The 25,016-nt window shown below is 46.8% G+C and overlaps 1 long non-coding RNA gene across 1 annotated transcript; it reads left to right on the forward strand.

The window, feature by feature from the left end:
• Positions 1-305: 305 nt before the first annotated feature.
• On the forward strand, positions 306-22,181 carry LOC116978065. The gene is made up of 3 exons (XR_004413367.1): positions 306-333; positions 2,684-2,688; positions 22,053-22,181. It is a non-coding gene; the product is annotated as an uncharacterized LOC116978065 (long non-coding RNA).
• Positions 22,182-25,016: the final 2,835 nt, after the last annotated feature.

The following is a 25,016-nucleotide window of genomic DNA, read 5'->3' on the forward strand; positions in this document are numbered from 1 at the left end:
TGGAGGAACTGAGCGAAATCCAGGTTAGCCAGGAAGTGGTATTAGGTAAATTGAATGGATTAAAGGCCGATAAATCCCCAGGGCCAGATAGGCTGCATCCCAGAGTACTTAAGGAAGTAGCCCTAGAAATAGTGGATGCATTAGTGATAATTTTTCAATACTCTTTAGATTCTGGAGTAGTTCCAGAGGATTGGAGGATAGCTAATGTAACCCCACTTTTTAAAAAGGGAGGGAAAGAGAAAACGGGGAATTACAGATCAGTTAGTCTAACATCGGTAGTGGGGAAAATGCTAGAGTCAGTTATTAAAGATGGGATAGCAGCACATTTGGAAAGTGATGAAATCATTGGACAAAGTCAGCATGGATTTATGAAAGGTAAATCATGTCTGACGAATCTTATAGAATTTTTTGAGGATGTAACTAGTAGAGTGGATAAGGGAGAACCAGTGGATGTGTATTATCTGGACTTTCAGAAGGCTTTCCACAAGGTCCCACATAAGAGATTAGTATACAAACATTAAAGCACACGGTATTGGGGGTTCAGTATTGATGTGGATAGAGAACTGGCTGGCAGACAGGAAGCAACGAGTAGGAGTAAACGTGTCCTTTTCAGAATGGCAGGCAGTGACTAGTGAGGTACCGCAAGGCTCAGTGCTGGGACCCCAGCTATTTACAATATATATTAATGATTTGGACGAGGGAATTGAATGCAACATCTCCAAGTTTGCGGATGACACGAAGCTGGGGGGCAGTGTTAGCTGTGAGGAGGATGCTAGGAGGCTGCAGCTGACTTGGATAGGCTGGGTGGTTGGGCAAATTCATGGCAGATGCAGTATAATGTGGATCAATGTGAGGTTATCCACTTTGGTGGCAAAAACAGGAAAGTAGACTGTTATCTGAATGTTGGCCGATTAGGAAAAGGGGAGGCAACGAGACCTGGGTGTCATGGTACACCAGTCATTGAAAGTAGGCATGCAGGTGCAGCAGGCAATGAAGAAAGCGAATGGTATGTTAGCATTCATAGCAAAAGGATTTGAGTATAGGAGCAGGGAGGTTCTACTGCAGTTGTACAGGATCTTGGTGAGACCACACCTGGAGTATTGCATACAGTTTTGGTCTCCTAATCTGAGGAAAGACATTCTTGCCATAGAGGGAGTACAGAGAAGGTTCACCAGACTGATTCCTGGGATGGCAGGACTTTCATATGAAGAAAGACTGGATAGACTCGGCTTGTACTCGCTAGAATTTAGAAGATTGAGGGAGGATCTTATAGAAACTTACAAAATTCTTAAGGGGTTGGACAGGCTAGACGCAGGAAGATTGTTCCCGATGTTGGGGAAGTCCAGAACAAAGGGTCACAGTTTAAGGATAAGAGGGAAATCTTTTAGGACCGAGATGAGAAAAATATTTTTCACACACAGATTGGTGAATCTCTGGAATTCTCTGCCACAGAAAGTAGTTGATTGGCTATATTTAAGAGGGAGTTAGATGTGTCCCTTGTGGCTAAATGTATCAGGGGGTATGGAGAGAAGGCAGGTACAGGATACTGAGTTGGATGATCAGCCATGATCATATTGAATGGCGGTGCAGGCTCGAAGGGCCGAATGGCCTACTCCTGCACCTATTTTCTATGTTTCTATGTGGGCACGGAGGGGAACAAAGGTGATTCCTCTGCTGTGGACAGCCCGTTCGGTATCTGAGAGGGGGAGGTCAGAGGGGATGGTGAACATATGGCAAGGTTGAGGGTTGGGGCCGGAGGAAGGCAGGTGAGTGGGCTGAGGTTGAGGCAATGTCTGGTGGGGGGGGGGGGTGGTGGGTGGTATGAGGACTAAAGTGTGGGTGGGGAAGAGCTGGGGTAACATGGTTTGAGGGGGAAGAGGAAGACCCAGTGGAACAACCGCTGACGTTCCCTGGGTTAGGGGGACTAGCACTAGGACCCAGCACAGTCAGATCCCGTGATGTCAAAGTCTGCAGCGTGGAGACTTCAGGCTCAGGTAAGGCGACGGCTGAGGTGTGCTGGAGGGCGGTGAATTGGCAAGAGTCAGTGGAGTCAATGGTGGAGGCCTGCAGGGAGTGGAGTCAAGGGTCAACGGGCGAAGCATCTGAGGTTCCGGTCAGCGGATGGCCGGTGAGGAGGCCCCGGTGAGGCGGAGTGGTTCGGCGAGCCCGGTGAGGCGGCGAGGTTCGGCGGTCACGTTATGGTGGTGATAGTCGGAGGAATCGGGGAGGTAGCGAGAGTCGGCGTAATCGATGAGGGGGCGATAGTCAGAGTTACCGATGAGGCAGCGAGGATCGGCATCATAAATAAGCACGCGAAGGTGGGTGGCGGCATCGACGTGGAGGTCGGCATCGGTGGCGTCCTCGACAGTGCTAGTGCTGCTTCACTTGGCCAAGATGGCGTTGCGGCACTCGGCTTGGTGGTGTTCGGGCAGGCAGTGCGGGCCAGTGTAGGGGCCCAGGGCCTGCAGACGGCCGAGTCGCGAAGTGTCAGTGGCAGGAGTGGCCTGGAGGCGGGCTAGTTTAAGGTCCTTGGTGGAGCCCAGGTGAGCCAGCAATTGTTTGTTGAAGGTGTGGATCTGCCGTAGGATGAATTAGAGTTGGGCTGCATTGCAGGTCTGGGTGAGTGAGGCCCGAAGTTTCGGGAGAGTCAAAGCGAGGTCCTGCTGGTGCCGGCACATCGCAGCCAGAGTAGATCGCAGAGCACGGAAGGAGAACTGCTGTGTATGGCGACAGATAGCCAGTTGGTATCCACAGTCCGGGTTCGATCCAAACAGGGAGGTAGGGAACTGGAGCTGGAAACCATGAGGTACAAGGTGGAACGTAGGCAAATCCCGAGAAAGCAAATGTGGCTGTGGTAGCCGGTCTGGGTTAGGATGTGGTCGTATAGTTAGAGGGAAGGGGGAATCACAGATGGGGGTGGGGGTGGGGGGGCAGTGAGATAGGAGGTTGTTAAACTGTCTTCGGAGGGAGGAGAACTTCTTCAAAGCAGGCATACCTTGAGGGAATTTTGCAGAGGAGTAAACAAAATGATTAAGAGGAACTGCAAATGCAGGAAAAACTCCTCGCGACTGCACAAGAGTCCAAGCCGCAAACATGCCTCCAACTACGTAAAAATCCCACCCACATAATTACATGAGGATAAATTTTAAAGTAACTGGTTATAGTTATAACATACTGAGTTAAGCTAATTAGCTACTACAATGATGGTCCAATTCTATACTGCCATCGTAGAGTCTGTCCTCACTTTCTCCAACTTGGTCCATCACTTTCTCCATCATTGTCTGGTTTGGCTCAGCCACCAAGCACAACATCCAGAGGCTGCAGGGAATCGTTATTGGCTGCAAACTTCTCTACATTGAGGAATTGTACACTGCAAGGGCCAGGTAGCAAGCGGGTAAGATCATCTCTGATCCCTCTCACCCTGGCCACAAACTGAAGCACTTCCCTCTGGAAGGCGACTCCGGACTGTCAAAGCCACTACAGCCAGATATGAAAACAGCTTTTTTACCACTAGTACTACTCAATAACCAAAAATCTTTAGACTCCTTTTGCTCTGGTATTTTATTTCATTCACATGTTTAAACTATAATGTTTAATTGTTAATGTTTTAATGTTTATGTTTTATTCTTAATTATTTACTGTATATCGTGTCGTTACTTGCGAGCAGAGCACCAAGGCAAATTCCTTGTATGTTTACATACTTGGCTAATAAACGTAAATTATTCATTCATTAACCAATCCACCTCAGATACTTATTGGTCATCGATAATTATTATTGGCTCAGTTGGTGTGGAGTCAGTGCTGACTGTTGTTCAAGGCTGAAGGAGAGGAGAGGAAATCACTGTTCCTGCAAAGTTACATTTGATTGCGTAAACATTACGTCAATATTTCATTGTTGCCACTTGCAGAGAGAGAAAGAGATAGAAAGGCATCGGAGGTTTCATTCTCAGTGGATTACCATACATAAAACACTGGTTGCAGCAGGTCTGGCAGAGTCAAACAGAGAGGATGAGATGGAGACTGAAATCAGTGCTGACTTTGGTCATAAACACACTGTGGATGCAAATCATGGTCACGGACAATGAACATTGTCAGTGTGAGAATCAAATGCTGTGCAAACCGATCTCTATAAGCCACGTCCACGTTGAGGTGAGTGATGAAAAATAACTGAGTTACTTCCAGCTTTTTATGTCTATCCTCGATTTTAAACAGTATCTGCAGTTCCTTCTTACACATGTAATAGTACAGTACAGCAACAGATCCACCGGCACACAATATCAGTGTGAAACATGTTGTCAAGTTACATTTGAGAGCATAGGTGCCTAAAAGTATAAAAGGGATCTAAAAGAGATTACCTAGGCTAATTCATTGGGGGAGATGGTTGTCCTATCATTATAGGCCAAATAAATGCAATTTGTGTCTTTTGTAGAAGAAGACTCAGAAGTATGAGGCGTGAGCTTATTGAGATCACATTGTACGGACGGGACTGTTCTTCTGCTGTACTGTACTGTACTACCCATACATCCACTGGGTGAACATGCAAACTATCCATTGGAAAGCAGTGACAGGATCGGTCAAAGTCAGCATGGATTTATGAAAGGGAAATCATGTTTGACTAATATTTTGAAATTTTTGTGGATGTAACAAGTAGAGTGGATAAGGGAGAGCCAGTGGATGTGGTGTATCTGGGCTTTCAGAAAGCCTTTAACAAGGTTCTACGCAGGAGATTATTGTGCAAAATTAGAGCACTTGGTATTGGGAGTAGGGTATTGACATAGATAGACAACTGGTTGGCAAACGGGAAGCAAAGAGTAGGAATTAACGGGTCTTTTTCAGAATGACAGTCAGTGACTAATGGGGTGCTGCAAGGCTCTGTGCTGGAACCCCCGCTGTTTACAATATATATTATCGATTTAGACGAGTGAATTCAATGTAACATCTCCAAGATTGCAGATGGCACAAAGCTGGGTGGCAGTGTGAGCTGCGAGGAGGATGCTATGCGGCTGCAGAGTTACTTGGATAGGTTGGGTGAGTGGGCAGATGCTGTATATTGTGGATAAATGTGAGGTTATCCATTTTGGTGGCAAGAACAGGAAGGCACATTATTATCTGAATGGTGTCAGATTAGGAGAAGAGGAGGTGCAACGAAACCTGGGTGTGCTTGTAAATCACTCACTGAAAGTAAGCATGCAGGTAGAGAAGGCAGTGAAGAAAGCTAATGGCATGTTGGCCTTCAATGCGAGAGGATTTGAGTTTAGGAGCAAGGAGGTCGAACTGAAGATGTACAGTGCCCTGGTGAAACCGCAACGAAGTATTGTGTGCAATTTTGGTCTCCTAATTTAAGGAAGGACATACTTGCTCTTGAGGGAGTGCAGTGTAGATTCACCAGGTTAATTCCCGGGATGACGGGACTGACATATGATGAAAGAATGGGTTGACTGGGCTTATATTCACTGGAATTTAGAAGGATGAGAGGAGATCTTCTGGGAACATATAATATTCTTAAAGGATTGGACAGGGCAGATGCAAGAAAAATGTTGGCCTTCAATGCGAGAGGATTTTTTAGTTTAGGAGCAAGGAGGTCGAACTGAAGATGTACAGTGCCCTGGTGAAACCGCAACGAAGTATTGTGTGTAAATTTGGTCTCCTAATTTAAGGAAGGACATTCTTGCTCTTGAGGGAGTGCAGTGTAGGTTCACCAGGTTAATTCCCGGGATGACGGGACTGACATATGATGAAAAAATGGGTCGACTGGGCTTATATTCACTGGAATTTAGAAGGATGAGAGGAGACCTTCTGGGAACATATAATATTCTTAAAGGATTGGACAGGGTAGATGCAGGAAAAATGTTACCGATGTTGGAGAAGTCCAGAATCAGGGCCAAGAATAAGGTGTAGGCCATTTAGTACTGAAATAAGGAAAAACCTTTTCCCCCAGAGAATTATGAATTTGTAGAATGCTCCGTCACAGAAGGCAATGTAGGCCAATTCACTGGATGTTTTCAAGAGAGAGTTAGATTTACCTCTCAGGGCTAAGGGAATCAAGGGATATGGGGAATTTTCTTCAGGGTCTGAGAGCAGATATTCATATAATTCTATGATATTGCAGGAAATGTTAATTTCTTAATTACTTTGGATGACAATTTTATATTTGTTCCAGGTCTTTGCATATCACCTTGACAAAAATGACTGGGCGCAATATCACTGGTCGAAGATTACAACGATTGTAGTGACTGATGAGATGGAAGATGAGCTCTACTGTATCGCCCATTCATTTAACATTAGACTTGTCTGGAAAGGTAACTCATTGGGGTGGGAGATTGCAACCTTCACGCGTTCCGCCTTGTTTCGTCGAATGCAATCAACTTGGTGTGCACAATCAAATAAGATCAAATAAAAAAAGTTGTCCTACAACTTTACGCTGTGCACGCCAGAAGAAGAAGGTAACTCATTTTACCACAGATGATTGAGTGAATACCATCAAAGATCCAAGGGTTCATTTAGACCGGTGTAGAGCTGAGTTTAGTCAGCATCGCTGCATGTTTTATTCCATCTACTGTACAACCATCTGCTCTACGAGCATAGACTCGGTGACCATTTCGCCAAACACTTGTACTCTCTCCGCCTAGGCCTACAGGATCTCCTAGTAGCTAACTATTTTAAGTTGCCTTCCCATTCCCTTGCTGACCTTTCTAGCATGGGCTTCCTCTATTTCTTGAGTAAGACCACACACAAATCCACAAATTCTCCCCCCCCCCGCCCTTTTCCCCTCCAGTCTCTCCCCTCTCTCTTCCCCATGTCCCACCTGATTGCACATTCATTTCTCTCTTCCCCCAACCCTCCCACCTATATTACTTGCTTTGGATTCACAATTCACACTTCCGTTCTTATCTAACTCTTTTTGTTTTTTTGCATCTCTGCCCATTGTTCGGCCATCTGCCGATCACAACCCCTCACACACACATCTACTCACTATGGTTTGTCCTGCCCATCCTCTGGGCCAGATTTCACCCACCACAATCAGTCTGAAGAAAGGTCACAACCCGAAGCGTCAATTATTCATGCACTTCAGCGATGCTGCCAGGCCCGTTGAGTTACCCCAGCACTTTGCGCCTTTCTTTTTGGTAAACCTGCATTTAACCATATAACCATATAACAATTACAGCATGGAAACAGGCCATCTCGGCCCTACAAGTCCGTGCCGAACACTTATTTTCCCCTAGTCCCATCTACCATAACCCTCCATTCCTTTCCCATCCATATACCCATCCAATTTATTTTTAAATGATAAAATCGAACCTGCCTCCACCACTTCCACTGGAAGCTCATTCCACACAGCTACCACTCTCTGAGTAAAGAAGTTCCCCCTCATGTTACCCCTAAACTTCTTTCCCTTAATTCTGAAGTCATGTCCTCTTGTTTGAATCTTCCCCACTCTCAATGGGAAAAGCTTATCCACGTCAACTCTGTCTATCCCTCTCATCATTTTAAAGACCTCTATCAAGGTCCCCCCTTAAACTTCTGTGCTCCAAAGAATAAAGACGTAACTTATTCAACCTTTCTCTGTAACTTAGTTGCTGAAACCCAGGCAACATTCTAGTAAATCTCCTCTGTACTCTCTCTATTTTGTTGACATCCTTCCTATAATTGGGCGCCCAAAATTGTACACCATACTCCAGAATTGGTCTCACCAATGCCTTGTACAATATTAACATTACATCCCAACTTCTATACTCAATCCTCTGTTTTATAAAGGCTAGCACACCAAAAGCTTTCTTTACCACCCTATCTACATGAGATTCCACCTTCAGAGAACTATGCACAGTTATTCCTAGATCCCTCTGTTCAACTTCATTCCTCAATTCGCTACCATTTATCATGTACGTCCTATTTTGAATTGTCCTGCCAAGATGTAGCACCTCACACTTATCAGCATTAAACTCCATCTGCCATCTTTCAGCCCATTCTTCCAAATGGCCTAAATCTCTCTGTAGACTTTGGAAATCTACTTCATTATCCACAACCCCACCTATCTTAGTATCATCTGCATACTTACTAATCCAATTTACCACACCATCATCCAGATCATTGATGTACATGACAAACAACATTGGACCCAACACAGATCCCTGAGGCACCCAACTAGTCACTGTCCTCCAACCTGACAAACAGCCATCCGCCATTACTCTCTGGCATCTCCCATTCAGCCACTGTTGAATCCATCTTGCTACTCCAGCATTAATACCCAACAATTTAACCTTCTTAACCAACATTCCATGAGGAACCTTGTCAAAGGCCTTACTAAAGTCCATATAGACAACATCCACTGCTTTATCCTCATCAATTTCCCTAGTAACCTCTTCAAAAAATTCAAGAAGATTAGTCAAACATGACCTCCCAGGCACAAATCCATGTTGACTGTTCCTAATCAGACCCTGTTTATCCAGTTGCTTATATATATTATCTCTAAGTATCCTTTCCATTAATTTGCCCACCACTGAAGTCAAACTAACAGGTCTATAATTGCTAGGTTTACTCTTAGGACCCGTTTTAAACAATGGAACAAATGCGCAGTACGCCAATCCACCGGCACTATTCCCGTTTCTAATGACATTTGAAATATTTCTGTCATAGCCCCTGCTATTTCTACACTAACTTCCCTCAATGTCCTAGGGAATATCCTGTCAGGACCTGGAGACTTATCCACTTTTATATTTTTCAAAAGTCAGTACTTCTTCTTTGAATCTCATAGTTTCCATAGCTACTCTACTTGTTTCCCTTACCTCACATAATTCAATATCCTTCTCCTTGGTGAATACCGAAGAAAATAAATTGTTCAATATCTCCCCCATTTCTTTTGGCTCTGCAGATAGCTGTCCACTCTGTCTCTCTAATGGACCAATGTTATTCCTCGTTATCCTTTTGCTATTAATATAGCTGTAGAAACCCTTTGGATTTACTTTCACCTTACCCAAAGCAACCTCATATCTTCTTTTAGCTTTTCTAATTTCTTTCTTAAGATTCTTTTTACATTCTTTATACTCCTCAAGCACCTCATTTACTCCATGCTGCCTATAATTGCAGTTCTTTGTTTCTCCAGGTTTTCCAAATGGCTTGTTCGGCCATTTCAGGGAGTTGGTTGTGGACCTGATGTGACAAGCTTTGGGATAGTTACATGAATATTCAGGGAATGGATGGATATGGATTATGTGCAGACAGATCAGAGTTTGTATTGGCATCAAGTTCAGCGCAGACATTGTTTGCCAAATGGTCTATTCCTGTGCTGTTCTCTGCTATGCTCAACATTCTATCACACAAAGTCAAGTGTGAATGTCCTCCTGGAGGGTCTCCTTCTGTGGCCGATCCTTAGACACCTTCTCAGATAAATTATCTCTCTCACATAACTATTGCATAATTTTAGTTTTCATCGCTCTTTGTTCTTTTCCACAATATAACAGAAGTTAAACCAACCATAGTACACAGACGGCAGCACAGGAACAGGCCCTTCAGCCCACAATATCTGGACTGACTATGATGCCAGGTTAAACCAATCTCCTCTTCCTGCATGTGATCCAATCCCTCCATTCCCCACATAGCCATGTGCCTATCCAAAAGCCTCTCAAATCCCACTATCGTATCTGCTTCTACCACCCCCCAAGCAGCGTGTTCCAGGCACTCACCACCCACTGTGTAAAAATGTATTTTTCTCTCACTACTGGTTTGTGCCATTCCATCTACATCTGTTTTCATCGCTATCACCATCTGCATCTATATCTTTATCTCCATCTCCATAACCATCTCCATGGCATAAGGTCATAAGGAATAGAAGAAAAATTTGGCCATTTGGCCCATCAAGTCTTCTCTGCTATTCAATCATGGCTGATCTATCTCTCCCTCTCAATCCATTTCTCCTGCCTTCTCCCCATTACCTCTGACACACGTACTAATCAAAAAATGATGTCTATCGTCATCATCTCCCCATCCTCATCTCCATCCCCATCCCCATTTCCATCTCCATTCTTTGAAACTCCTGAGAAAATAATCTAACTTTGTCCAATCTCTCATAGCTACCACCCTCTGATTTCTCACTCTTGGCTTGTGTCATTCTCCATCTGAACTAATGTAGACATAGACAAAGAAAATAAGTGCAGGAGGAGGCCATTCGGCCCTTCGAGCCAGCACCGCCATTCATTGTGATCATGGCTGATCGTCCCCAATCAATAACCCGTGCCTGCCTTCTACCCATATCCCTTGATTCCACTAGCCCCGAGCTCTATCTAACTCTCTCTTAAATCCATCCAGTGATTCGGTCTCTACTGCCCTCTGTGGCAGAGAATTTATTTCCCTGGCTGAAGAGAACTTCTCCTTCCTGGCTGCAGTCAAACTGCTGGCTACACCTTAAAAAGCATATCTGAACAGAATAACTGCTCCACACCATGTTGTAGTGTCTGCTCGAGTATACACCTGGTTTCTCTGAGGGTCGAGGAATGGTGGCCATGTCTTGCATATGTATGCCTCTGATCTCGAAAGCTAAACCATGTGGAGCTCTGGTCCAGTCAGGGTCACCCACAGCAGGCAAGTCGAGGGGGATGTTCCTGACAAAGCACAACCCAAGAAGAAGACTTCAGCGGTGGAACAGGCACGGCAGGTGGCTGGTCGGCAGGTGGAGCAACACAAGGGCTGAGAGATTTGAAGAGGCTTTGAAAATGCCACATTTGGAGTATTACTTGCAGTTCTGGTGTCTTATTACAAGAATAATTTGGAGGTTTTGAAGTGGGGGCTGAGGAGATTTACCAGAATGTTGCTGGATTAGATATTTTACTTCTGAGTCACGTGAGTGACCACGTAAAGAACCCGCCAGCCCACATGCGCTTCATTATCATCTAATGCATGGTGCAACGATTGGCTGGCAGGCGCGCTGCTCCTCCAGCGGTAAGTTTTCAAACCCTGCAGGTAAGTTTCAAACTTATTTTCAGGTTGCGCTTTACTTGCAGGAAGCTCTTTTACACAGTTCCTGCTCACGGGCACTGGCCGTTGCGGCTGCTCCTGATCCTGCAGCCGCTCCAACCGGCTCCAATGCTCACGGGCACTGGCCGTCGCGGCTGCTCTTGTTCCCCGCTCCCAGCCGCTCCAACCGGCTCCAATGCGCACGGGCACTGGCCGCTCGCGGCTGCTCCTGAAGCCGCTCCAACCGGCCCCAATGCTCACGGGCACTGGCCGCTCGCGGCTATTCAGAGTCGGACTCATCGGAGTCAACGACTCTGTTAGTTTTTTGCTTCGCTCTAGCCCGGCCGTGGCCAGTGCGGGAGCGAAGTCGGGCACAGCTGTTCCCATTTCAGGAGATTGGCGTGCCGTTGGCTGCTGCTGCCGGCTGCCTGCTACTCCGCGGTTCTCCCCCGCCAGATTTTTCGCAGCCTTCGTGGATCTGGTCCATGTCTCCACCTGTAAGGTAAGTGGAAGGAACGCAGAGTCTCCTTACCTGCTGTTCCCGGCTTTCAAATTCTGCCGCTAAGGGAACGTTGTTCCCCCTGCTGTGACTCGTTGCAATGCGTGTAGCGATATGACATGCATGCGTCCTGGCGGGGTTCTTCACGTAGACACTCACGTGACTCCGAAGTAAAATAGTAAGATTAAACAAGAACTTACCAGTTTGAAGTTTGATCGTTATTTTATGAGGAGTTATGATGAGGGATCACGTGCCCTCCACTCCCAACCCTCTCTCATAAAGATCACTTGGTAGTTCTAGTTCTCTCCAATCTTACTATGTTCAGTTCAACAACTGTTATCTGTGACTTCACACCGCTGCTTTGAAGTTTGACGCACATGCGGGCTGGCGGGCTCTTCATGTAATCTCTCATCGTAACTCCTCATAAAATAAAGATCAAACTTTAAACTGGTAAGTTCTTGTTTAATTTTTCATCTCATTTCAGTTTAGTTTAGTTACACATGTTCTGAGGTTCAGTATAAAGCTTTTGTTGCGTGCTAACCAGTCAGCAGAAAGGTAATACATGATTATAATTGATCCATTTACAGTGTATAGATGCATGATAAGGGAACAACGTTTAGTGCAAGGTAAATCCAGCAAAGTCCGATCAAGGATGGCCCAAGGGTGACCAAAGAGGTATGGGGTAGGTTAGATAATCTTGGATTGCTTTCTCTGGAACTCCAGAAGTTGATGGGAGATGATAGAAATATCTAAAATTATGAGCGGCGTAGATAGGGTAGACTGTCAGAACCTTTTTCCCAGGCTGAAAATGTCTAATATTAATGGCCATTGAAACATACAAACTTAGAACATAGGTGCAGGAGTAGGTCATTTGTCCAAGCACCGCCATTCAATATGATCATGGCTGATCTTCCAAATTCAGTACCCCGTTCCAGCTTTTTCCTCATAGCCTTGAGTCCCTGCGCCCAAAGAGCTAATTCTAACTCTGCTCCTGAAAACATCCAAGGAATTGGCCTCCACTGTCTTCTGTGGCAGAGATTTCCACACAATCACAACTCTCTAGGTGAAAAAGTATTTCCTCGTCTCAGTCCTACATGGCCTATCCCTTATTCTTAAACTGTGACCCCTGGTTTTGGACCCCCCCCCAACATAGGGAATATTTTTCTTTTATCTAGCATGTCTAATCCTGTAAGAATTGTTTGTGTTTCTGTTAGATCTCCTCTCATCCTTCTAAATTCTAGCGAATGCAAGCACAATCGACCCATTCTTTCATCATACGTCAGTCCCGTCATCCCTGGAATTAACTTGGTGAACCTACTCTATTCACTGCCCGCTGTACCTGCACGCTTACATTGAGTGACTGATGTACAAGTGCACCCAGGTCTCGTTGCACCTCCCCTTCTCCGAAATCAGGCACCATTCAGATAATAATCTGCCTTCCTGTTCTTGCCGCCAAAGTGTATAACCTCACATTTATCCACATTATACTGCATCTGCCATGCATCTGTCGACTTACCCAACTTATCCAAGTTACCCTGCAGCCTCATAGCATCTTCCTCGCAGCTTACACTGCCACCCAACTTTGTGTCATCTGCAAATTTAGAGTTGTGACATTTAATTCCCTCATCTAAATCATTAATATGTATTGTACACAACTGGGGTCCCAGCACCGAGCCTTGCGGCACCCCACAAGTCACTGCCTTCCATTCTGTAAAGGACCTCTTAATTCCAACTCTTTGCTTCCTGTCTGCCAACCAGTTCTCTATCCGTCAATACCCTACCCCCAATACCATGTGCCTCTAATTTTGCACACTAATCTATTGTGTGGGACCTTGTCAAAGGCTTTTTGAAAGTCCAGATCCTCTTCATAAATCCATGCTGAGTTTGTCCGATCCCATCACTGCTTTCTAAATGGGCTGCTATAACATCTTTAATAATCGACTCCAGCATCTTCCCCACTTCCGATGTAAGGCTAACTGATCTATAATAGTAAGATTAAATGAGAACTTACCAGTTTGAAGTTTGATCTGTATTTTATGAGGAGTTACGATGAGGGATTACGTGAAGAACCCCGCCAGGACGCATGCGTGTCATTCTTCAAAGCAGCGGTGTGAAATCACAGATAACTGTAATGACTAAACATAGTAAGATTAGAGAAGAGATACCAGTTAAGTATATGATCAGGGTGGGAGCGGAGGGCACGTAATCCCTCATCGTAACTCCTCATAAAATACAGATCAAACTTCAAACTGGTAAGTTCTCGTTTAATCTTACTATTTTATTTCGGAGTCACGTGAGTGACTACGTGAAGATTTTAAAGCTCTGTGATTTCATGCAGTGGAAACGAGTCCATGCATCACGTCTACCTTGACTGTGGAAGGAATTGTGTTAACATAATTTGGACATGAATTCAACATTGAAATCATAATTTTTTTATGGGTTTAAATTAATTTACAGAACTTAAAATTGTTTCTGCAAATGTTCCAGGTTTCATTACTGGTTTATTATAAAATAATTGGAATGTTTTCCCCTCCAGACCATCCTGCTGCCATGAGGATTTGGTCCATTGGTACATCCAACTGTATTGCTGCCGATGTAGCTGCAGCCCTGGTGGAAAGAGATTTTAAAATATTAGTATCCACCCCAGCCTGTGTTAGCACCTGTTTCAGCCATCTTGAGATGGTCTGGACCGTCACTCTTGGTGTGGTTGCTAGTGGCTGACCAAAATGTGCCTTTTCATTGCCTCTTAGGATATTCGTTGTCTCAATGTATTATGACAGATGTCTTACTATACACAGACGGTCATCTGTTGGGTATGACCTAATTGTATATTGAGGCCTGCTGATCCCTTTCTGTTCTGCTTACTAACTCATAAATATGAAACGTAATATTTTCTGTTGAGGAAGTCATGTTGTCCAGTCTAGTTTTTGCAGTGACTGTATCCTCTGTGCCGTGACCAATACCATTATCATGACTGTTTTAATGTCAGTCTGTGTAGGGACAGAACTGTTGCTGGAGACCAATTCCTGAGCATCTTCAGGATTATTCTTACATCCCATATTTGGGAGTATCTGGTTCTTGGGGATAGTATTAAAAATTCCCCTCATACGTTTTGTACCAGTGGGTGAGTCCCAACAGTATAATGCTCTGTCCCCTGCCATAAGTAAGTCGATAGGGCACTTCTGGCGCAGTTGATGGCACTGTAACTGAGCCCCTCGTCATAGTGGAGGCCTGCCAGATATTCCAGAACAGATGGGATGTTCATGTCTCTGATACCATGTTTGGTACCACTGGGAACCATGGTTGTGTAGGCCAATCGGGTACTACTAATACCAGATGCAGAGTCTTGTTGTATTTCCTTAATACCCGACTGATGAGGCAGGGAAAGGAATGGAATGCGTAAATAAATGGGGCTGATGATAACCCATTTGGCAGTGCTTTATACTGTCAGAGTTGTCCCATCCAGTTGAATTTTAAGTAACATCTGTGGTCACCTCGTATAGGCACTGAATTAAATCGATGCTGGCCATTGAAGTAACCTTTGGAAATTAATTGTTAAGCAGTAACAAAGGTATCTATTTTGTCAGATCTATGATGATGCGATAACCATCAATTTTTTTAATTTATTTTTATTTTTTGATAAATATATTGGACACGAATTCTAATGGTTCGTGTTGAGTTTTCTCAATTACACCTTTTATGTAAAGCCGCTTCAGTTCAGCTTGCGCTTTGATTTTCCTTTATCAGAAGGCACGAACATTCGGTTCAGTATATGTTGAACTGGAGGGCTGTACTTGTGTATAAACTCTATTGTATATCCCTGGATACTGCTTTAGAGGTAAGTATCGGTTGTTATCATGCTCCATGCACTCAGAAAGGAGTGTAATCTCCACCCAATCTCCGTGCTCCCTGTATATTGTAGGGAACCAGACCCACCTAACTCCATAGTTACCAGTGGCAGGTTTACTTTTTGTAGGGTCTTCGCTGCTGTTGTCGCGCTGGGTCTGGATTTTCGGTTTGGATAGCGTTGGAGGTCCCTATCTTGTTCCTGCACCCCCTGCACACTTGTCTTTCCTTCTGCGGACCCCTCTTCCAGGTCAGCCCAGAACTGACCCGCAGTGCTCCCCTCTGATGAGGTAGAAACACTGTGCAGCCCTTCAAGAGGTACTGCTGTGGGTTTATCATAGGGCCCACAGTGACCCGACTCCATCTCCCGGAGTCTGTCACATTGGAGCAAATGCTCCACACACCGCTCCATCCGGCTCCAGCGCTCTCGGTCGCTGGCCGCCCGCGGTTGTTCATGAGTCCACGACCTTGTTTGTTTTGTGTCTGCCTTTCCGCCCGGCCGCGTGGATCTGGCCGGTGCGGAGGCGACATCGGGCACAGCTGATCCCACTATCGGTGATCCGAGTGCCGCTGGCTGCCCGCTGCTCCGCGGTCCTCCTCTCCAGCTTTGTCCTTACTGCCCTTCCGTGGAGCGGATATGGCCGGTGTGGAGGCGACATCGGGCACAGCTGATCCCATCTAGCCCACCAGATTTGTCGCAGCCCGTTGGTTTCTCCACCTGCAATCAGTATGGTAAAAACACAAAAAGACCGCAGCTCTTACCTGCAGGTCCAGGTTAAAATTGTCGCTACGGGTGAACATCATTCCACCCCGTCTGCTGCCGTTATTGACTTGTCCAAAAGTCAACGGCCCCATTTAAATAGTCTCCCGCCCGGCCGTGGTGTTCTGGCCGGCGCGGGACCAAAAGTCGGCACAGCTGATCCCTTACGGGGCTTGTGCCTTCAGCTCTCCACACTGGCTGCAATTTTGGGCTCCAGGTCTTCCCCGGTTAGGTCTGGCTGGAAGAATTGGTTCACCATATCCAGCATGCCTTCTTTCACCCCAGGGCTACTGGGGGTATGTGGTTCTGTGACCCGTTCAGAGTCTACCCAGAACAGATCCTCCGTGTTCTCCTCTGACGAGGAGGAGACACTATGCAGTCCCGCAAGAAGTACCGCTGTGGGGCTTATTGGGTGCCCACTGTGGCTAGCCTCCCTCTCCCAGAGTCTGCCACTTTGGAGGATCTCCTGGAGCAACCGCTCTAACCGGCCCCCGTGCTCACGGGCACTGGCCGCTCGCGGCTGCTCGTACTGCCCCGTCCGCTCGAACCGGCCCCGGTGCTCACGGGCACTGGCCGCTCGCGGCTCCTCAAAGTCCGACTCATCTGAGTCCGGCATTCGTGGGGTCTTTCTCTTCGCTTTCCCGCCCGGCCGAAAAGTGGATTTCGCCGTAGCAGGAGCGAAGTCGGGCACAGCTGACTCCAATTCAGAAGATTCCCGTGCCGTCGGCTGCTGCTGTTTCTGCTGGCTGTCCGCAACTCCGCGGTTCTCCCCCTCCAGCTTCTTCGCAGCCTTTCTCCTCGTTACTCTGGCCATTTTTCACCTAAAAATAAGTCGAAAAACGCAGAGTCCCTTACCTGCTGTTGTCGGCTTTTAAAATACTGCCGCTTGAGGGAGACGTCCTCTCCCGTGCTGACTCGTTGCATAGCGTGAGGCGATAATGACACGCATGCGTCCTGGCGGGGTTCTTCACGTAGTCACTCACGTGACTCCGAAATAAAATTAACCATTTTCTCTCTCCCTCCTTCCTTAAAAAGTGGTTACATTCCAGTCCACAGGAACTGATCCAGAGTTGAGAAAACATTGGAAAATGATCACCAATGCATTCACAATTTCTAGCGCCATCTCCTTGAGTACTCTGGGGTGCAGACCATCAGGCCCTGAGAATTGATCTGCCTGCAGTCCCAACAGTTTACCACACCATTTTCTGACAAACATGCCTTCTCTTCAGTTCCTCTGTCCCACGAGATCCTCGGTCCCCTAGTATTTCCGGGATATTGTTTGTGTCTTCCTTAGTGAAGACAGTACCAACATACGCGTTCAACTGTTCTGCCATTTCCTTACTTCCTAATATAAACTCACCTGTCTTTGACTGTAAGGGACCAACATTCGTCTTCACTAATCTTTTCCTTTTTACATACCTAAAGAAACTTTTACTGTGAGTTTTTATATTCCCTGCAAGCTTTCTTTCATGCTCTTTTGTCCCCCCTCTTAATTAACCCCTTTGCACAACAAGATCGCTAACTAATCCTTCCTCATTACACAATACCCAGTCTAGGATGGCCTGCCCTCCTGTCGGTTCCTCTAGATATTGGTTTAAAAACCCATCCTGTATATATACCAGAAAATCCTCTTCCTCAGCATTGTAACCAATATGGTTGGCCCAATCTAAATGTAGATTAAAGTCACAGCTATCAAGTGACATGGAAAAGGTTCAATGAAGATGTCTGGTGCAAGTTTTTTATATTGAGAGTGGTGAGAGCCTGGAACGCATTGCCAGAAGTGGTGGTGGAGGCAGATACAATAGTGGCGCTTTAGAGGATTTTAGATAAGAGGTGCAGGGAATAGAGGGATATGTATCAATTGCACGCAGATGAGATCAGTTGAACTTGGCATTGTGTTCGGCACAAACATCTTGTACTGTACTGTTCTATGTTCTTCTATGTTCTCTGAGTAAGAGGCACACAATTTATCGATGCAGCATTCTGGGATGGTCTAGAAACTGCTTACACAGAATGCTGGACAGTACAGCACAGGAACAGTCCCTTTGGCCCACAATGTCTGGGAGGAACATGATGCCAAGTTAAACTAATCTCCTCTGGCTGCACGTGATCCATCTCCCTGCATTCTCTGCACATCCATGTGGCCATCTAGAAGCCTCTTAAACCCACTATCCTCCCTGCCTCCACCACAGCCTCTCATCATACCCTAAAAAGCAACGCTGAGGAGCAAACTCCATCTAAATCCTCTTTCCTTGTTGTTGATGTCAGTTCTGTCCTGCAATTGTGCCTTGTAACATGCCCATTCTGACCTTAGAGCTGTCTAAACTCTGTCTTTTCTTTACCTTTCTTCAGCAGAAATAGAGTTCGCTCACTTGACAGACAAGAGATTGAGGGTATTTTGGATGGAATTCACAGTAGAACTTGTGAAAACTTATCATGTGGATGGAATCAACATGAATTTCATGGAAAAATTAAAAAAAGGATCTCAGAATTATCATAGATTTACCAAGATCGTGATAGAAATTACGTCTTATTTCCGTAATGAATTACCTGGATGTCAGGTAAAAAAGCCAAAGGTTCAAGCCTTGTGTTCCAATATGATGCTCACTGCGTAAAATAAGCAAATATATGTTTTTTGTTTGCAAACTGGAGGAACAGCACCTCATATTCCTTCCAGGTACCTTACAATCCAACGGTACGAACTCAATGTGCTGGAGTAGCTCAGCGGGTTAGGCAGATTCTATAGAGGACATGGATAGGTGAGGTTTCTAGTTCGCCTTTTCAGACCTGAAACGTCACCTTTCCATGTTTTCCAGATTTGCTGTCTGACCTGTTGAGTTACTCCAGCACTTCGTGCCTTTTTGTAAACCAGCATCTATGGTTATTTGTCTCTCTATAGTATGAACATTGAATTCTACAATATTAGGTATAATTTTAGGAATTAACCAACTACCCCCCATCTTCATTCTGTTCCCTGTGCCCTGACTGGATGCGTACCCATTTCTCCCACTAACCTGCCCTCCTTTCCTCTTGTCCCCTTCCAACTACATCCCTTCCTCTAGCCTCACAATTCATGCATCTCACCTTATCTTATTTCATCTATGGTATTTGTCCATCCATCCACTAATGATCCCCATCCTCCCAGCCCATCTGTATATATACACCTATCACTTGTCTAGAATGGCCCCACCGCTTCTCTCCTTTTCAGTTTTCACCCACCTCTTCCTCCCACTCCAACCTGTCTGAAGATGGATCTCGACCTGAACGTCTTCTATCGACGGAGATGTTGCCTGACCAGCTGAGTTACTTCAGCACTTTGTGTCTTTTTCTGTACCAATCGCCCTGCATTGTTCGTCCCCCACCTCTCATCCAACTTTGCCCCTTCAACAATCTGTCTGTAGGGTCCTGACCAGAAATGTCACCAGAGATGCTGCCTGACCTGCTGAGTTACTCTTCTTAACAAATACTGAGATCTATCTACTATCTATCTACTATCTATCTATCTGTCTATCTATCTATCCGCTATATCTATCTATCTATCTGCTATATCTATCTATCTATCTGCTATATCTATCTATCTATCTGCTATTCTATCTATCTATTTACAAATATACATTAAACATACATTATATATACATACATATATACATTTTACATAACTAAAACTCTGAACTTGTTATCTTCTGGTTTGAGCCATCTTTCTATTTGTACAGAAATGGTTTGAGATAGCCCTACGATATTTTGGCAGTTCACTCACCGTTCTCCTGTGCTGCGAGTCTACCAAGTTTTGTTCCGATCGGTTAAATGTCGTAAATGTTAGCGAGGTTTTAAAAATCTTAAAAACTGCTCGTGCGCAGATCGATCTCTTCTCCTGCCATTCAGCGTCGCATGGATTAGACTCTTCCCCTGTCACTCACCGGGACGGTCCTCCCCTTCCTGCGCCATCGCGTCTTTACTGGAGCTGAGGATGGCCAGTGGAGGTTTCCAACTCTACACAATTTTCGGAGGGACCCCAAGCAGCCCAGCCCCAAGCAGCCCAGCCCCATGCAGCCCAGCCCCAAACAGCCCAGCCCCAAACAGCCCAGCCCCAAGCCACCCAGCCCCAAGCCGCCCAGCCCCAAGCCGCCCAGCCCCAAGCCGCCCAGCCCCAAGCCGCCCAGCCCCAAGCAGCCCAGCCCCAAGCAGCCCAGTTCCATGCAGCCCAGCCCCTTGCAACCCAGCCCCATGCAACACAGCCCCATGCAACACAGCCCCATGCAGCCCAGCCCCATGCAGCCCAGCCCCATGGAGCCCAGCCTCGGATACTCAGCCCAGCATTGGAGACTTGACACAGCCCAGCCCAGCATGGGAGACCCAGCCCTGGCCAGCGTGGGAGACGCAGCTCAGTCCAACCTGGGAGACCCAGCCCAGCCCAGAGTTGGAGACCTAGCCCAGCCCAGAGTCGGAAATGTTGCTGATGTCACCAAACGGAAAGTGGAGACTCTGATCCCAGCGGAGGAGAACGACCAGCGACTGGCACCTGCTGTGAGTCCCCATCGCACCGCCAATTCCAGCCACTACCCCTCTGGTCCCCCTCGCTGGCTCCTCCCCCATGTTACCCCCCTCTCCACCATGGCTCTTCTCCCGTCTTTTCTCCGAGCTCACTTATCCCCCGCCACACACCCCTCTCCACCCACTACTCCCCGCCATCACATCCCTCCTCCACCACTCCCACACCCTGCTCTCCCCTCCCACACCCCTCCCACCCACATACACCCCCACCACACACACCTCCCACTGCCACAATACCCCCCCACCCCCACAAACTCCCCCAGCCCCACAACCACTCCCCTGCCCCCACAATCCCCCCGCACCCACAATCCCCCGCCCCCACAACTCCCCCGCCCCCACAATTCCCCCAGACCCCACAACCCCGCCTCCACAACCCCACCTCCACAATCCCACCACCACAACCCCACCCCCACAAACCCCCTGCCCCTACAACACCACCCACACAATCCCCCCGCCCCCCACAACCCCCCCACACAGACATCCACCCAACCCACACACACCACCTCGCCCACACACACACCCCCCTCCCACATACACATCCCACCCCCACAAATCTCTCCTTCCCCCTCCCACAACACTCCCACCCACATACACACCCCCACCCCCACAACGCCCTCCGCCCCCACTAACCACCACCCCCGCCCCAACAACCCCCCGCATCCACAATCCCCCGTCTCAACATCCCCCCCCTGCCCCCACTACCCCCCTGACCCCCACAACACCCTCCCGCCACCACAACACCTCAACCCCCACAATCCCCCCAGCACCACAATCCCTCCCACCCCCTACAATACCCCCTGCCCCCACTAACCTCCCCACCCCCACCGCCCCGCCCACACACACACACCCCTCTCTCCCACACACACACACCTCCTCCACATATCCCTCCTCCCCCTCCCACATCCCTCCACCCCCCTCCCACACCCCTCCCGCCCACATACACACCCCCCTGCCACACCTCCCTCCCCCACAAACCCCCTGCCCACACATCTCCTACACGTCCCCGTCCACACATGCCCGTCCTCCCCTCCCACCCCACACACCCCACTTCCCTCCCCTCCTCCCCTCCCACAAATGAAGAGGAGGGGGATGGAGTGCTTGGGGATGAGGAGAAATGAACCACGCCAGCACAGTTATGGGCTATGATTGAGTAGTGGAATATTGCGTTGGGAATGGGTTGCGTTGCGGGACCCAACGGGTGACTGGCCTCCCGTTTGACTGGGACCCAATGGGTCCCACTTAGTCTAGTTTCTTATAAAAAACATATAGGGCAGCCCAACTGCACAGCTGGTAGAGCTGCTGCCTCACAGCACCAGAGACCGGGGTTCCATCCTAACCTCGGGTGCTGTCTTCGTGGAGTGTGCACGTTCTCCCAGTAACCACATGGGTTTCCTCCGGACGCTCCAGTTTCCTCCCACATGCCAAAGATGTGCGGGTTTGGCATGTAAGAACAGGATTGGTCTGAGTAAGCATAGATTTACGAAGGGGAAATCATGCTTGGCTAAATTTCTGGAATTTTTTGAGGATATAACCAGGAAAATGGACAAGGGAGAGCCAGTGAATGTAGTGTACCTGGACTTTCAGAATGCAGGACCTACATAGGAGATTAGTGGGCAAAATTAGAGCACATGGTATTGGGGGTAGGGTACTGACATGGATAGAAAATTGGTTGGCAGACAGGAAACAAAGAGTTGGGAATAACGGTAGACAAAAATGCTGAAGAAACTCAGCAGTAGTATCTATGGAGAGAAGGAATAGGCAACGTTCTTCAGACTGATGACGGGGGGAGCGGGTGGGAAAAAGGAAGAGGTGGAGGGTGTAGGCTTGTGGGAGAGCTGGGAAGGGGGAGGGGAAGGAGGGAGAAAGCAAGGACTATCTGAAATTAGAGTGGCTAGTGGGATACTGCAAGCCTCGGTGTAGGGACAGCAGCTATTTGCAATATACATTAATGATTTAGATCAAGGGATTAAAAGTGACAGCAAATTTGCAGATGACGCAAAGCTGGATGGCTGTGTGAACTGAAGAGGATGCTGTGAGGATGCAGGATGGCTTGGACAGGTTGGGTGTGTGGGCAGATGCATGACAGATGCAGTATAATGTGGATAAATAGGAAGATTAAACGAGAACTTACCAGTTTGAAGTTTGATCTTTATTTTATGAGGAGTTACGATGAGGGATTACGTGAAGAAGCCCGCCAGCCCGCATGAACGTCAACCTTCAAAGCAACGGTGTGAAATCACAGAAACAGTTGCTGAACTGATTATAGGAAGATTCGAGAAATTAGAACTACCACATGACCTTTATGAGAAGAGGGTTGGGAGCGGAGGGCACGTAATCCCTCATGGCACTATGGGTGGCTCTGCGGCACAGGAGGGGAGAAAAAAGACTGGAAGGGCAATAGTAATAGGGGATTCAACTGTAAGGCGTATCTGCGGCCGCAAACGAGACTCCAGGATGGTATGTTGCCTTCCTGGTGCAAGGGTCAGGGATGTCACTGAACGGCTGCAGAATATTCCGGAGGGGGAGGGTGAACAGCCAGTTGTCGTGGTGCACATTGGCACTAACGATATAGGTAACAAAAGGGATGAGGTCCTAGAAGGTGAATTTAGGGAGCTGGGAGATAAATTTAAAAGTAGGACCTCAAAGGTAATAATCTCTGGATTACTACCAGTGCCACAGGCTAGTCAGAGTAGAAATAGGAGGATATTGCAGATGAATACGTGGCTTGAAAAATGGTGCAAGGGGGAGGGATTCAAATTTCTAGGGCATTGGAACCAGTTCTGGGGGAGGTGGGACCAGTACAAACAGGACGGTATGCACCTGGGCTGGAATGGAAACAATGTCCTTGGGGGAATGTTTGCTAGTGTTGTCGGGGAGGATTTAAACTAATGTGGCAGTGGGATGGGTACAAGAGCAGAGGGGTGTAAAATGAGGGTAGAAGCAATAGGTAGCAAGGTGAAAAGTAAAAGTGGCAGGCAGACAAATCCAGGGCAAAAATCAAAAAGGGCCACTCTAACATAATTGTATAAGGGGTAAGAGTGTTGTAAAAACAAGCCTGAAGGCTTTGTATCTTAATGCAAGGAGCATATGTAATAAGGTGGATGAGTTGAATGTGCAGATAATTATTAATGAATATGATATAGTTGGGATCACGGAGACATGGCTCCAGCGTGACTAAGGCTGGGAGCTGAACATCCAGGGATATGCAATATTCAGGAGGGATAGACAGAAAGGAAAAGGAGCCGGGGTAGCGTTGCTGGTTAGAGAGGAGATTAACGCAATAGAAAGGAAGGACATTAGCTTGGAGGATGTGGAATCGATATGGGTAGAGCTACGAAACACTATGGGGCAGAAAACGCTAGTGGGAGTTGTGTACAGGCCACCTATCAGTAGTAGTGGAGTTGGGGATGGCATCAAACAGGAATTTAGAAATGCATGCAACAAAGGTAAAACAATTATAAAGGGTGACTTTAGTCTACATATAGATTGGGTGAATCAAATTGGCAGGGGTGCTGAGGAAGAGGATTTCTTGGAATGTATGTGGGATAGTTTTCTATACCAACATGTAGGGGAACCAACGAGAGAGCAGGCTATTCTAGACTGGGTATTGAGTAATGAGGAAGGGTTAGTTAGCAGTCTTGTTGTGCGTGGCCCCTTGGGCAAAAGTGACCATAATATGGTTGAGTTCTTCATTAGGATGGAGAGTGACATTGTTAATTCAGAAACAAGGGTCCTGAACTTAAAGAAAGGTGACTTTGAGGGTATGAGACGTGAATTGGCCAAGATAGACTGGCAAATGATTCTTAAAGGGTTGGCGGTGGATATGCAATGGAAGGCATTTATAAACTGCATGGATGAACTACAACAATTGTTCATCCCAGTTTGGCAAAAGAATAAATCAGGGAAGGTAGTGCATCCGTGGATAACAAGGGAAATCAGGGATAGTATCAAAACAAAAGATGAAGCATACAAATTAGCCAGAAAAGGCAGCCTACCAGAGGACTGGGAGAATTTCAGAGTCCAGCAGAGGAGGACAAAAAGGCTTAATTAGGAAAGGGAAAATAGACTATGAAAGAAAACTGGCAGGGAACATAAAATCTGACTGCAAAAGTTTTTATAGATATGTGAAGAGGAAAAGATAGGTAAAAACAAATGTAGGTCCATGGCAGTCAGAAACAGGCGAATTGATCATGGGGAACAAGGACATGGCAGACCAATTGAATAACTACTTTGGTTCTGTCTTCACTAAGGAAGACATAAATAATCTGCCGGAAATAGCAAGGGACCGGAGGTTAAATGAGATGGAGGAACTGAGTGAAAGCCAGGTTAGCCGGGAAGTGGTGTTAGTTAAATTGAATGGATTAAATGCCGATAAATCCCCAGGACCAGATAAGTTGCATCCCAGAGTACTTA

Source organism: Amblyraja radiata, chromosome 10 (genome assembly GCF_010909765.2).
Source record: "Amblyraja radiata isolate CabotCenter1 chromosome 10, sAmbRad1.1.pri, whole genome shotgun sequence".
NCBI lineage: Eukaryota > Metazoa > Chordata > Chondrichthyes > Rajiformes > Rajidae > Amblyraja > Amblyraja radiata.